Genomic DNA, 12,526 nt, shown 5'->3' on the forward strand with positions numbered 1-12,526 from the left:
ATCCTTTGCACAGAGCAGGGTGTATCGCAATGTTCTGGATAAATTGCCCACCGTGGTCGAGTCATTCTGGCCCCCTAGTGATCCCCTGTCTCTAATTGGCTCTCTCTCAATCACCACCTAATAGCTAATGTTTTGGGGAGTAGTCTGGCAGCAATAATGGCTGCCATCGCATCATCCATTAGTGGTGGTTGAAGTAAACACCCCCCCTCCCCCCCCCCCGTACCCCACTTAATACAAAAAGCAATTTGAGTAATGAGAAAGGCGCTACATAAATGTAAATAATATTATTTAGGACAAAAATCCAACATAATATAATAATAAACATAAGTAAGCTCAACAGCTCCCTGGCGCACTCATAAAGTCCCACTGCAGAATCCAAGCAGAGTGGTGAAAAAAAAAAAAAGAAACCAGCAAGAGGGTCAAACTTGCAAAATATTCAGAGAGGCACAAGGACAGTAAAACACCAAATGACTGGGCGACTCGTGAGCACATCCACAATGAGCCACCTGGAGCTGTGGAGGACCCGCCCAATTTAGGGGGGCGGAGTGCAGTGCCTGGCAGGTGGCCCCGCCTCTTGGGAAGAACCGCCCAGAAAAACACATGCAACATAGCAGGGGTTTAGATACACAGATACATAAAAAGGGAAAGAATATCGCAAATCATAAACACAAGATATTGCAAATAAATGAAAAATGTTCAACAAAGACACGGGGTTGGGGGTTTGCCTGAGTGAGGTATTATTTGTTGTTCCTCATGGATTATCAATCTTGTTGCTTATGTACAGAATATACGCTGCTCAAAAAAATGAAGGGCACGCTTAATCATCCCAGTCTAACAAGTCAGTGAAGCTTCAGGGATATCAAGGTGTCCACCTGCTGTCACCTGCTGTGTTGCAAATGAAAATGACAACAGGTGACCTGGAGTGGTGACACCCCCAAAAAGGGAATGGTGGCCACAGACACCTGCTCTCTCCTTTTCCCTCCTGACTGATTCTTCTGTAGTTTTGCTGGTGTTCTTGTCACTACTGGCAGCATGAGGTGGTATCTGCAGCCCATTCAGGTGGCACAGGCAGTCCAGCTCCTCCAGGATGGCACATCCATACGTGACATCACAAGAAGGTCTCAACAGCATGGAGGAGATACCAGGCGGAGAGCTGGACAGGGCCGTAGAGGGGGCATCAGCCCAGTGGCAGGACTGCCATCTGCTCCGGTGTGTAAGGAGGATCACATCCAGAGCCTTCAAAATGACCTCCAGCTGGCTACTGGTATGCATGTTTCTGATCGAACTGCCACATACACTCTCCATGTGGGTGGCATGAGTACACAATGTCCTCTAATAGGACCTTTGCTCACAGCCCATAACCGTGCATCTTGATTGGCTTTCACCAGAGAATACCACAATTGGCAGCTCTGCCACTGGTGCCCATTCTCTTCACAGATGACAGCAGAGTCACACTGAGCGCATGTGACAGAGTCTGGAGATGCCATGGTGAAAGTTATGCAGCTTGCAATATCAGCCAGCATGGCCAGTTTGTTTGGTGGTGGGTCAGTGATGGTCTAAGGGGGGCATAAAAATATAAGATCTCAGATCTCTGCATCACAGTACAAACCACATACTAGCTTAGCAGACCCTGACTCACATTGCACTCAGCACTTTAGTCATTTTAATCCTGTGACTAAGCAGGAAGTCTTAACTTTAATTTCTAAAATGAAACCCACTACTTGTTCCCTAGATCCAGTGCCAACAAAACTAGTAAAAAGTGCAATGGATGTTCTTGCAGCGCCTATTCTAAACATTATCAGTAGTTCATTATTGTGTGGCACAGTACCTGATGCACTAAAAGTGTCAGTCATTAAACCATTACTTAAAAAGTCAGATCTAGACCCACACACACTAGATAGATAGATAGATAGATAGATAGATAGATAGATAGATAGATAGATAGATAGATAGATAGATAGATAGATAGATAGATAGATAGATAGATAGATAGATAGATAGATAGATAGATAGATAGATAGATAGATAGATAGATAGATAGATAGATAGATACTTTATTAATCCCAATGGGAAATTCACATATATAATTATAGAATGTGGCGGGTGGACCAGGTCCCATGCCTGGCCAGGACACCCCTTCTACTTATGTTCTAGGGGAGCAGCCATGGGCTCCTCAGTACCTCTCCCAGGATGCTTGGTGGCAGCTGTCCTGGCTGACGATGGTGCCTCAGTTTCCCGCAGGGTTCCATGGGAGATGGAGTTCTCCACAACCCTGTGGGGATCTTGGGTGGCACTGCATGGATCCCGGAGCCAGCCTGGACAACTCTACAGCCCCGACCCGGAAGTGTAATCAGGAACAGGTGATCATGCACCTGGAGCACTTCTGGGTGGGCTATAAAAAGGGACCGGCAACCACCACTCAGGGCCAGAATCGGGAGGAAGAGGACGAGGTTGCCTGGGAGGAGTGGTGGTGCCAGAAGGAAGGGTTCTGGTTTGTCTTGTTACTGTGCTTGGACGGTGTTGTAGCTGGAAGGTTCACGGGGAAGACTAAAGTCTAAAAAATAAAGTCTTTGTGTTTTTACATATGCCTCTGTGTAAGTTTGTGCCGGGTAGGACGCTATACGGCGTCCATTTCACAGGACCTATTTCAAATTTACTCTTTCTCTCTAAAATACTAGAAAAAGTAGTCGCCAGTCAGCTTCAGTCACACCTTATGCATTACAATTTCTGTACTGGTCATAGTACAGAAACGGCACTAAAAACGACATTCTGATATCCTCTGATGAAGGAAACTCCACTGGAATTATGTTGTTGGACTTTAGTGCAGTACTTGACACTATTGACCGTTCTATTACTGCACAGGCTAGAAAATGATGTTGGGCTTACAGGCACCGTGCTCACTTGGTTTAGTTCTTATTTATCAAATTGATTCCAATACGTACAGAAATGTGCTGACAGTACTCCATCATTACACACAGAAGTTCAATATGGTGTCCCGCAGGGCTCAGTACTCGGACCTTCACTGTTTTCACTTTACATGCTTCCACTGGGATCTCTCATTAGGAAACATCACTTGTATGCAGATGACACCCAGTTATACCTTTCATTTAAATCAAATGAAGTTTCTCCGATGTTGTCTTTAATTAGTTGTGTTAGTGAATTAAAGGAGTGGATGGATGTGAACGACTTGTCTTTAAACATCGATAAAACAGAGATGTTAATTGTTGGAGGGAATGACGCTGATCACAACAATATTCTGTCATCATTTAACTCAGTTGGAATCCCCATTAATTTTACTGAATCAGCCCACAATCTCAGAGTTATCTTTGACTCTAGTATGTCATTTAAAGCGCATATCACAAAGTTGTCCAAATCAGGTTTCTTCCATCTTACAAATGTTGGAAAATTAAGGCGCTTTCTAAATAAACAGGATTCTGAGAAATGAATTCCTGCATTTATCTCTAGTAGGATCGACTACTGCAATGCGGTGTTCACTGGACGTTCAGACTGTTCCTTATTCAGCCTCCAGTTAATCCAAAATGCGGCTGCAAGAATTATTACAAGAACAAGAAAATACAAACACATCACTCCAGTCCTTAAACCCTTACAATAGCCTCCCAGTTAAGTTTAGGGCCGATTTCAAAATCCTCCTTTTAACATATAAAGCATTAAATGGCCGAGGTCCGGCTTACTTGTCTGAACTTATCATGACTTACAAACCAGAGCGCACATTAAGATCTCAAGATGCCGGTCTACTTAGGATTCCAAGGATTAATAAAAAACAGTGGGAGGTCGAGCTTTTAGTTACAGGGCCCCTAAACTGTGGAGTGGTCTGCCTGCTACTATAAGAGATGCCCCTTCATTCTCAGCTTTCAATTCCTCACTACTTCAGTTTAGTACACCCTGACTAGAGCTGCTGATTAACTGTACAGACTGCATCTCTGTTGTTAGTCATTAGTACTAAAACAGAAGTAACATGATAGTTAGAATTTGTTACTAACCCTCACCTACTCTGTTTCTCTTCTCGGTACTCAAATGTGTCACTTGGTGGCACTGCCCACCTGCCATGTTTTTCTGCCTGCCTAAGGTAGTCATCCCAGATGTAGGATCGCAGGAATCGTGGGGTAGAGGGGGTCCTTTCATTGGATTGGCTGGCCCAGCGCACTTTCAGCTGTGGAATGGCCAATATGGGGAGGCAGCTGGATGGCTGAGGTCTCCAGGACTCTTAACAAATCCAAATCATATGTGATATCATCTACTGTTAAATTCTGCTCCATACTTGTAAAAGTTTTATTTTTATACTGTATTGAGGATGTGTTCTGTTCTGTGTATTGTATTGTATTGACCCCCTTCTTTTTGACACCCACTGCACGCCCAACCTACCTGGAAAGGGGTCTCTCTCTGAACTGCCTTTCCCGAGGTTTCTTCCATTTTTTTCCCTACAAGGGTTTTCTTGTCTCCTTAGCAAGTCAAGGCTGGGGGGCTGTCAAGAGGCAGGGGCTGTTAAAGCCCATTGCAGCACTTCTTGTGTGATTTTGGGCTCTACACAAATAAATTGTATTGTATTGTATATCCTATATGACTGCTGTTAGGTGCCAGGATGAAATCCTCAGAGCCATTGTCAGACCTGATGCTGGTGCAGTGGGTTCCCTCCTGGTTCAGGACAATGCCCAGCCATGTGGTCATGTGACCAGAGTGTGCAGTAAGTTCCTGGATGACGAAGACATTGATGCCATGGCTGGTATGTCCCTCAAGACCTGAATCTGATTGAGCATGTTATGTATCAGTGCATCCGATGCCACCAAGTAGTGCCACAGACTGTCCAGGAGCCCACTCTTGCCCTGATCAGGTCTGGGAAGAGATCCCCCAGGTCACCATCCACTGTCTCATCAGGAGCAGGCCAGACATTGTCAGAGGTCCATACAGGCACGTGGGGGCCACACACACACTACCGAATTGCTGTGATGATTTTCACTCAAGTTGGATCAGCCTGGGATTTCCATTTTTGATTTTCGGTGTGACGTTGAATGAGCCCTCAGTGGGCTGGTGACTTTGGTGTCCACTGACTGTCATTTGGTTCTCAACGAATTACCCAGCATTACTCAGTCAGGACCTTCCATTTGAATATTTCATTCATCAAGATCCAATGTGTGATTTAAGCATTTGCTTCATTTTTAAGAACAGTTAAATAATGGGGTGGGTGATGGGGGGGGTCCCCCCGTGGTGGTGACATACATGCAGAGAACTGGGGTGCCCCCCTTGTGGGCTCAGACCATGATGTGTTACTAATGAAGTGTCACTTCAAGCCCTGGGCACAACACAAGCCAGGAGTGACTGGCATGCCTTGGTGAGTTTAAGCACCTGGGCAGCTCACTAAAGGGATCCTACTCTTTATGAACGGTACCCAGGGACCTTTAATGACCACCATGGTGGGCAGTTAAACCAGGATATCAGGATATACCTTCCTCTTTATGAACGATACCGAGGAGTTATTAATGACCACCACGATGGACAGTTGAGTCAGGACAACAGGATACACCCTACTCTTTATGAACGATACCCAAGGGTCTTTTATTACCACCATAAAGGGCAGTTGAGCCAGGGTATCAGGATACATCTTCCTCTTTATGAACAATACCAAGGGGTCTCTAATGACCACCACGATGGACAGTTGAGCTGGGATATCAGGATACATCTTCCTCTTTATGAACGATACCAAGGGGTCTTTAATGACCACCACGATGGACAGTTGAGCTGGGATATCAGGATACATCTTCAACTTTATAAAGGATACCCAGGGGTCTTTAATGACCACCATAATGGGCAGTTGAGTAAGGACATCAGGATTCCCCCACCTCTTTATGAATGATACCCAGGGGTCTTTTATTACCACCATAATGGGCAGTTGAGTCAGGACATCAGGATTCCCCCACCTCTTTATGAATGATACCCAGGGGTCTTTTATTACCACCATAATGGGCAGTTGAGTATGGGTATCAGGATACATCTTCCTCTTTATGAACAATACCAAAGGGTCTTTAATGACCACCACGATGGACAGTTGAGCTGGGATATCAGGATACATCTTCAACTTTATGAAGGATACCCAGGGGTCTTTAATGACCACCATAATGGGCAGTTGAGCCAGGACATCAGGATACCCCCTAATCTTTATGAACGATACCCAGGGGTCTTTAATGACCAGAGAGAGTCAGGACTTCGGTTTTACGTCTCATCAGAAGGATGGCCCGTCACTGCCCTGGGGCATTGAGATCCACAATCAGATCATAGGGTAGGCGCCCCCTACTGGCCTCAACCAGCACCTCTTTCAGCAGCCACCCAAGCTTCTCCTAGGTGGTCTCCCATCCAAGTACTAGCTGGTCCTGACCAGGCTTAGCTTCAGGTGGGTGACCTCATCTGAAGTGCAGTTGGCATGGTTTTGAGTCCAATTCCACTGCCAATCGACCACACAATTCCACACAGCCCTATATAGCGCCTTTACAAGGTGCACTACAAAACAGAAATAAACGAGCCGAAGGAGAGCAACACGGCGGACGGCGGTGGCAGTTGCTCTTGTTTCGCTGGCGCACGCTGCTTGGCACGGCAGACCATTCCAAATATAACTCAACCGCCATGTCAGCAACGCTGCACTAGCAGGCTACTAAAAATATATTTATTCTCAAATCCTTTTAGGCTGCATAATTCATAACATATGGGAAAGAAGAAGAAGAAAAAAAAAATCAATCTCCCATCTAAGCAAATCTGCTTGGAATAATCAGCAGCCGGCACTGCCTGGCAACTCGGGGGCACATAGCAACTGCCAGAGTCTCAAATAAGAGTGCAAAGTACGAGGGGCCGCCGAGCCTCCTGCAGGAAGTGCCGCCCGCTCCATCTATTATTAATCGCTTCAAATCTAAAACAATCAGCGCTCATTTTCTGTCTTGAATAAACAATTAGGTTAAATTATAGGAAAGGGAATTTTGTTCCATCCAGGATTCAGGGCACAGTTTACGTCACAAAAGAGCCAAGTCCGATGGTATTAGAGTGGGTCCAAAAATGAAACCAATTAAAAATAAATTCACAATTATAAAGTGGAAATGCACTCTGATAAGCGTATTTTCGTGTAAATGTTCTCCTGCGTGAGGAGGGCCGACTGAGTGAATTGACAAAAACAAAATGCAAAAACTCAAAGATGAACAGGAAGGAGCAGATCTCTGGAAAAGCCTCAGGGGGGCAGCCTTGTGCACTCACAATCCTGAACTTTTGGACATTGCCGATACTGGGAAGGCTGGACTTGGGACTTGTCATCCTCCACACACACCCCCCGAAACCCCCCCCCCAGGTCACCCACCCCCCTAAACCAAGAGGAGTAGAGCAAATCCTGGGGTCCACGTATCACAGCTTACCTTCACAAAGCTCATGCAGAGGCGGCCCACCAGTCACAGATTCCAGCGCCCAACTTTGCCACGTGTGCTTCAATACTGGGGGGAGAAAAGGGAAAATAAAAAAAAGTAATCAGGAATAAGGCAGGCAACTGTGCATGTCCCGGAATGAAAGGCTCCATAAGGGGTTACACAATTTGGGAGGGGTGGGGGTACTTAACTACCAAGAGTGTCACAAACCTCATCTCCACAAGGGGGCGCTGACCTGCCCTAAATTACAGAATACCTTGTGGGCACTTAACTGCCATAGAGTGAAGCAAAATTCAGCTCCATAAGGGGGCGCTAAACTACCGCAAATTACAGAAGACCTTGTAATTCTTGGATACATGAGGGGGCACTCAGCTTACGTAAAGTGTAACAAAAAACCATCGATATCCACAAGGGGATCACTATAATACAATAAAGTGCAGCAAACCTCAACTCCACAAGGGGGCGTTAAAATACCACAAATTACAGAACACCTTGTGGGCACTTAACTGCCATAAAGTGAAGCAAAATTCAGCTCCATAAGGGGGCGCTAAACTACCACAAATTACAGAAGACCTTGGATACACAAGGGGGCACTCAGCTAACGTGAAGTGTAACAAAAAAAAAACCTTAATATCCACAAGGGGGCACTTAAATACAATTAAGTGCAGCAAACCTCATTTCCACAAGGGGGCGTTGACCTGCCCTAAATTACAGAACACCTTGTGGGCACTTAACTGCAATAGAATGAAGCAAAATTCAGCTCCATAAGGGGGCGCTAAAATACGACAAATTACAGAAGACCTTGGATACACAAGGGGGCACTTGGCTTACATAAAGTGTAAAAAAAAAAAAAAACCAAAGCTCCTCAAGGGGGTGCTTAACTGCTATAAATTACAAAAAAAAAAAAGTGCTGGCTACAGTAGGGGGCACATAACTAACACTTAATACAGCAAACCTCAGAAGACCTTGTAATTCTTGGATACATGAGGGGGCACTCAGCTAAAGTAAAATGTAACAAAAAACCCTCAATAACCACAAGGGGGCACTTAAATACAATAAAGTGCAGCAAACCTCAACTCCACAAGGGGGCGCTAAAATACCACAAATTACAGAAGACCTTGGATACACAAGGGGGCACTCAGCTTATGTAAAGTGTAACTAAAACCCCTCAATATCCACAAGGGGGCGCTTAAATACAATAAAGTGCAGCAAACCTCAACTCCACAAGGGGGCGCTCAACTACTATAAATTACAAAAAAAACGCTGGCTACAGTATGGGGCACATGACCACCACTTAATACAGCAAACCTCATCACCACAAGGGGGTGCACAACTACTACAAATAACAGAAAGCCTTTGCTACACAAGATAGAGCTTAACTACCACAGAGTGCAGCAAACCTCATCTCCACAAGGGGGTGCTAAATGTCTGCAAATTACAGAAGACCTTGGCTACACAAGGGGACACTTAGCTTACATAAAGTGTAACAAAAGCCCTCAAAGCTTCAAAAGGGTGCGCTCAACTACAATAAAGTGCAACAAACTTCATCTCCACAAAGGGGCACTTAACTAACATAGAATACAGCAAACCTCATCTCCACAGGGGGGCGCTGACCTGCTATAAATTACAGAACGGCTTGTGGGTCTCTTAACTGCCACAGAGTGAAGCCAAATTCAGCTCCATAAGGGGGCACTGAAATACCGCAACTTACAAAAGACCTTGGATACACAGGGGGGCACTTGGCTTACATAAAGTGTAAAAAGAAAACCCTCAGCTCCTCAAGGGGGCGCTTAACTACTATAAATTACAAAAAAAAAAGTGCTGGCTACAGTAGGGGGCACATAACTAACACTTAATACAGCAAACCTCATCTCCACAAGGGGGCGCTCAACTACTGCAAATAACAGATAGCCTTTAATACACAAGAGAGAGCTTAACTACCATAGAGTGCAGCAAACCTCATCTCCACAAGAGGGTGCTAAATTTCCATAAATTACAGAAACCTTTGGCTACACAAGGAGGCACTTAGCATACATAAAGTGTAATAAAAACCCTCAAGCTCCACAAGGGACCGCTTAACTACGATAAATTATAGAAAACTTTGGTTTTGACACAATGGGGTACGAGTAAAAAAAAAAAAAAATTCTCAGCTCCTCAAGGGGGTGCTTAAGTACAATAAATTATAAAAAAAAAAAAAGCACTGGCTATAGTAGGGGGCACATAACTAACACTTAATACAGCAAACCTCATCTCCACAAGGGGGTGCTAAATTTCCATAGAAAACAGAAACCTTTGGCTACACAAGGAGGCACTTAGCATACATAAAGTGTAATAAAAACCCTCAAGCTCCACAAGGGGGCGCTTAACTACTATAAATTATACAAAACTTTGGTGACACAATGGGGTGCAAGTAAAAAAAATTGAAAGCACTTAAATTACAAAAAACCTTGGCTACACAAGCGGACACATAACTCACGTGGACTGCAGTAAACCTCATCTCCACATGGGTGCGCTCAACTACTGCAAATAACAATAAACCTTTGCTACACCGGAGACAGCTTAACTACCACAGAGTTCATCAAATATCATTTCCAAAAGGGAATACTAAACTGCCATAAATTGCAGAAATCTTTGGCTACACAAGGGGGCATTTAGTTTACATAAAGTGTAAAAAAATACCTTCAAGCTCCACATGGGGGCCCTTAACTACAATAAAGTGCAGCAAGCCTTAACTCCACAAGGGGGCGCTTAACTACCATAATTTACAGAAAACAATGGGGCACTTGGATTACAAAAAGAGTTAAAAAAAAAAAAAAAAAAAAACAGCTCCACAAGGGGGCGCTTAACTACTGTAGGCTACCAAAATGCTTAGTCACACAAGGGGGTGTTTAATTAAAATAAATATGAAAAATTGTCAGCTGTACAAAGTGGCACTAATGATAAGCTGAACAAAACTTCGGCCCCCATAAGGGGGTCACAAGGGGGTCACGTGACTGTCAAATTGCTCAGAATCTCATCTCCACAAGGAGGTGCTCAACTATCCTAAACTGCGGAAAACCTCTGCTGCACTGGAGGGCATCTAACGACTATAAAGTGTAGCAAACTTCAGCTCCACAAGGGGGACGTTTAACTAAACTAAATTGGAAAAAATCATCAGACACATACATTTATTGTAGTTCAGTGGCCTCTTAACAAAAACTCGGGGGGGGGGTGCCCTTAACTATCTTAAAGTGTAACAAACCCCAGTTCCACAAGGGTGCACTTAACATCATAAAGTACAGCAAACTTCAACTCCAAAAGGTTGGTGCATAACTAAAAGAAATTGGAAAAAATCAGCAGCAGCACAGGGTGGTGCTTAACTACCATAAACTACAGAAAGGCTCAGCTCAACAAGGGGGCGTTTAACCATTCAAAAGTGAAGAACACCTCAGGTTATCTAAACAGTCGTCCTCTATCTTGAGTTAGCTAATCCAAGGATAGTGCAGAAACATTTGAGGATGAAGGGCACACAGCTTATTGAGGCAACTGTCCAAACCCGGTGGGGTCTCCATTGTCACTATAAATATAAATACAGTATTACATTCACAGTCACTGTCGACTTTATCAGGGCCACCTGTTGCGATCACCACGTCACAAAGCTGCACTCCAGTGACCTCTCAATGCCCAAATCCCAGTCTAGTTAGGATTGTTTGGGTTAATCTGAAACAGGAGGGTCTCGGATGGAATATCAACTGGAATTACGAGATGTGGTCAAGTCAGTGTGGACCAAAATTACGAAGGCATTGTTAGCCAGACATTGTTGAAATCAAGAAAACTGTGGGAAAAGTCGTGTAGCGTGGCAGGACCTTAAGGAGCACAGGATACAAGTGGGCACACGTAACAAACTCTATGCATTATTAGAGACTATGCTGTAAAAAAGCTTGGGCTCCTAGAACCTACTGAAAAGGTCAGGAAAAAAAACTGAAAGAGAGTCGGCAGTTTTGTTTTGCAGATGTGCGCAAAGTCCTCCCCCCCATCCAGCCCCTAATCTATCACAGGCTAAGGGAGTTTGTCTTTAGTCGGCGATATCACTTTGGTGACAGAGGTGCTTTCTTTCAGCTTCATGCCGTAGCCTCGCACTTCTTTCTTCTTCCGACTCGTTAATTTATGGGGCTGCCTTGCCGGCTCTTTGAGCTTCATGCTGTAGCCTCGCACCTCCGGGCCGGACACACACATGCACACACTTCCACGCATAGACGTTTACATATAAGATAAAGCACAAATTATATTCTTTATAATTATCAAGCCCAACTCTCCCTGCCCATTACGTCACAATATAAAAACAAAACAATACTTATGTTATATAGCGCCTTTCACAGTGAACATTACTTTAAAGAGCTTTGGTGCATTTGGAGGGTGACAGACACTGCACCCCTTTTGTGCACCCCTATGACCCACACCCCTCTAGCTGCCCCAAAATGTACCACAACCCTACCCACGCCCGCGCTGCTTCTCTGACCGAGTCTAGATGGGGTGTCAAATTACACGACCATCGCGATGCGCTAAGATTATACAAATGAAGTCTGCGACATGGCGTATAGCGTGACAGGACACGTAAGCACACGTATACATTATCTAGGACAGCATTTCTCAACCTTTAAGTATTTGCGACCCGAGTTTTCATAACAGTTTTAATCGCGCCCCCACCCCCCAAACGTTTTTTTGAAAGGAGCCCACTAATACCAATTTGTTCTTTTTTTAACTAATGATATCTCATAGATGCATATTTTATTATACCTACTTAACTTTTACCGACATTTATCTAACTCTATATTTATTTTTCTAGTATCAGAATGTAGTTTAAGTTCATTTGTTTCGGTTTCAATAGATGGATTTTTCATATTTTTGATTCTTGTTTTTTTTTCACATCTTCGCGCCCCACTAAGGGGACCCGCCCCAGATTGAGAACCACTGATCTAGAAAATGTATTTATATATATTATATATAATATATAGTATATATATATAGATATATATATATATATATATGTATATGTGTGTGTGTGTGTGTGTGTGTGTGTGTGTGTGTGTGTGTGTGTGTGTGTGTGTGTGTGTGTGAAAACCCACTGACTGATT

The 12,526-nt window shown here is 44.1% G+C and overlaps 1 protein-coding gene across 1 annotated transcript in view; it reads right to left on the minus strand.

The window, feature by feature from the left end:
- LOC114647368 (tumor protein p53-inducible protein 11-like) overlaps window positions 1–12,526 on the minus strand; it is a 281,141-nt gene that overhangs the window by 118,138 nt on the left and 150,477 nt on the right. Inside the window, exon 2 of the mRNA XM_028796065.2 lies at window positions 7,407–7,481. The gene's annotated coding sequence lies outside the window, so the exon portion shown is untranslated. The remainder of the gene's footprint in view (window positions 1–7,406; window positions 7,482–12,526) is intronic.

Source organism: Erpetoichthys calabaricus, chromosome 2 (genome assembly GCF_900747795.2).
Source record: "Erpetoichthys calabaricus chromosome 2, fErpCal1.3, whole genome shotgun sequence".
Lineage (NCBI taxonomy): Eukaryota > Metazoa > Chordata > Cladistia > Polypteriformes > Polypteridae > Erpetoichthys > Erpetoichthys calabaricus.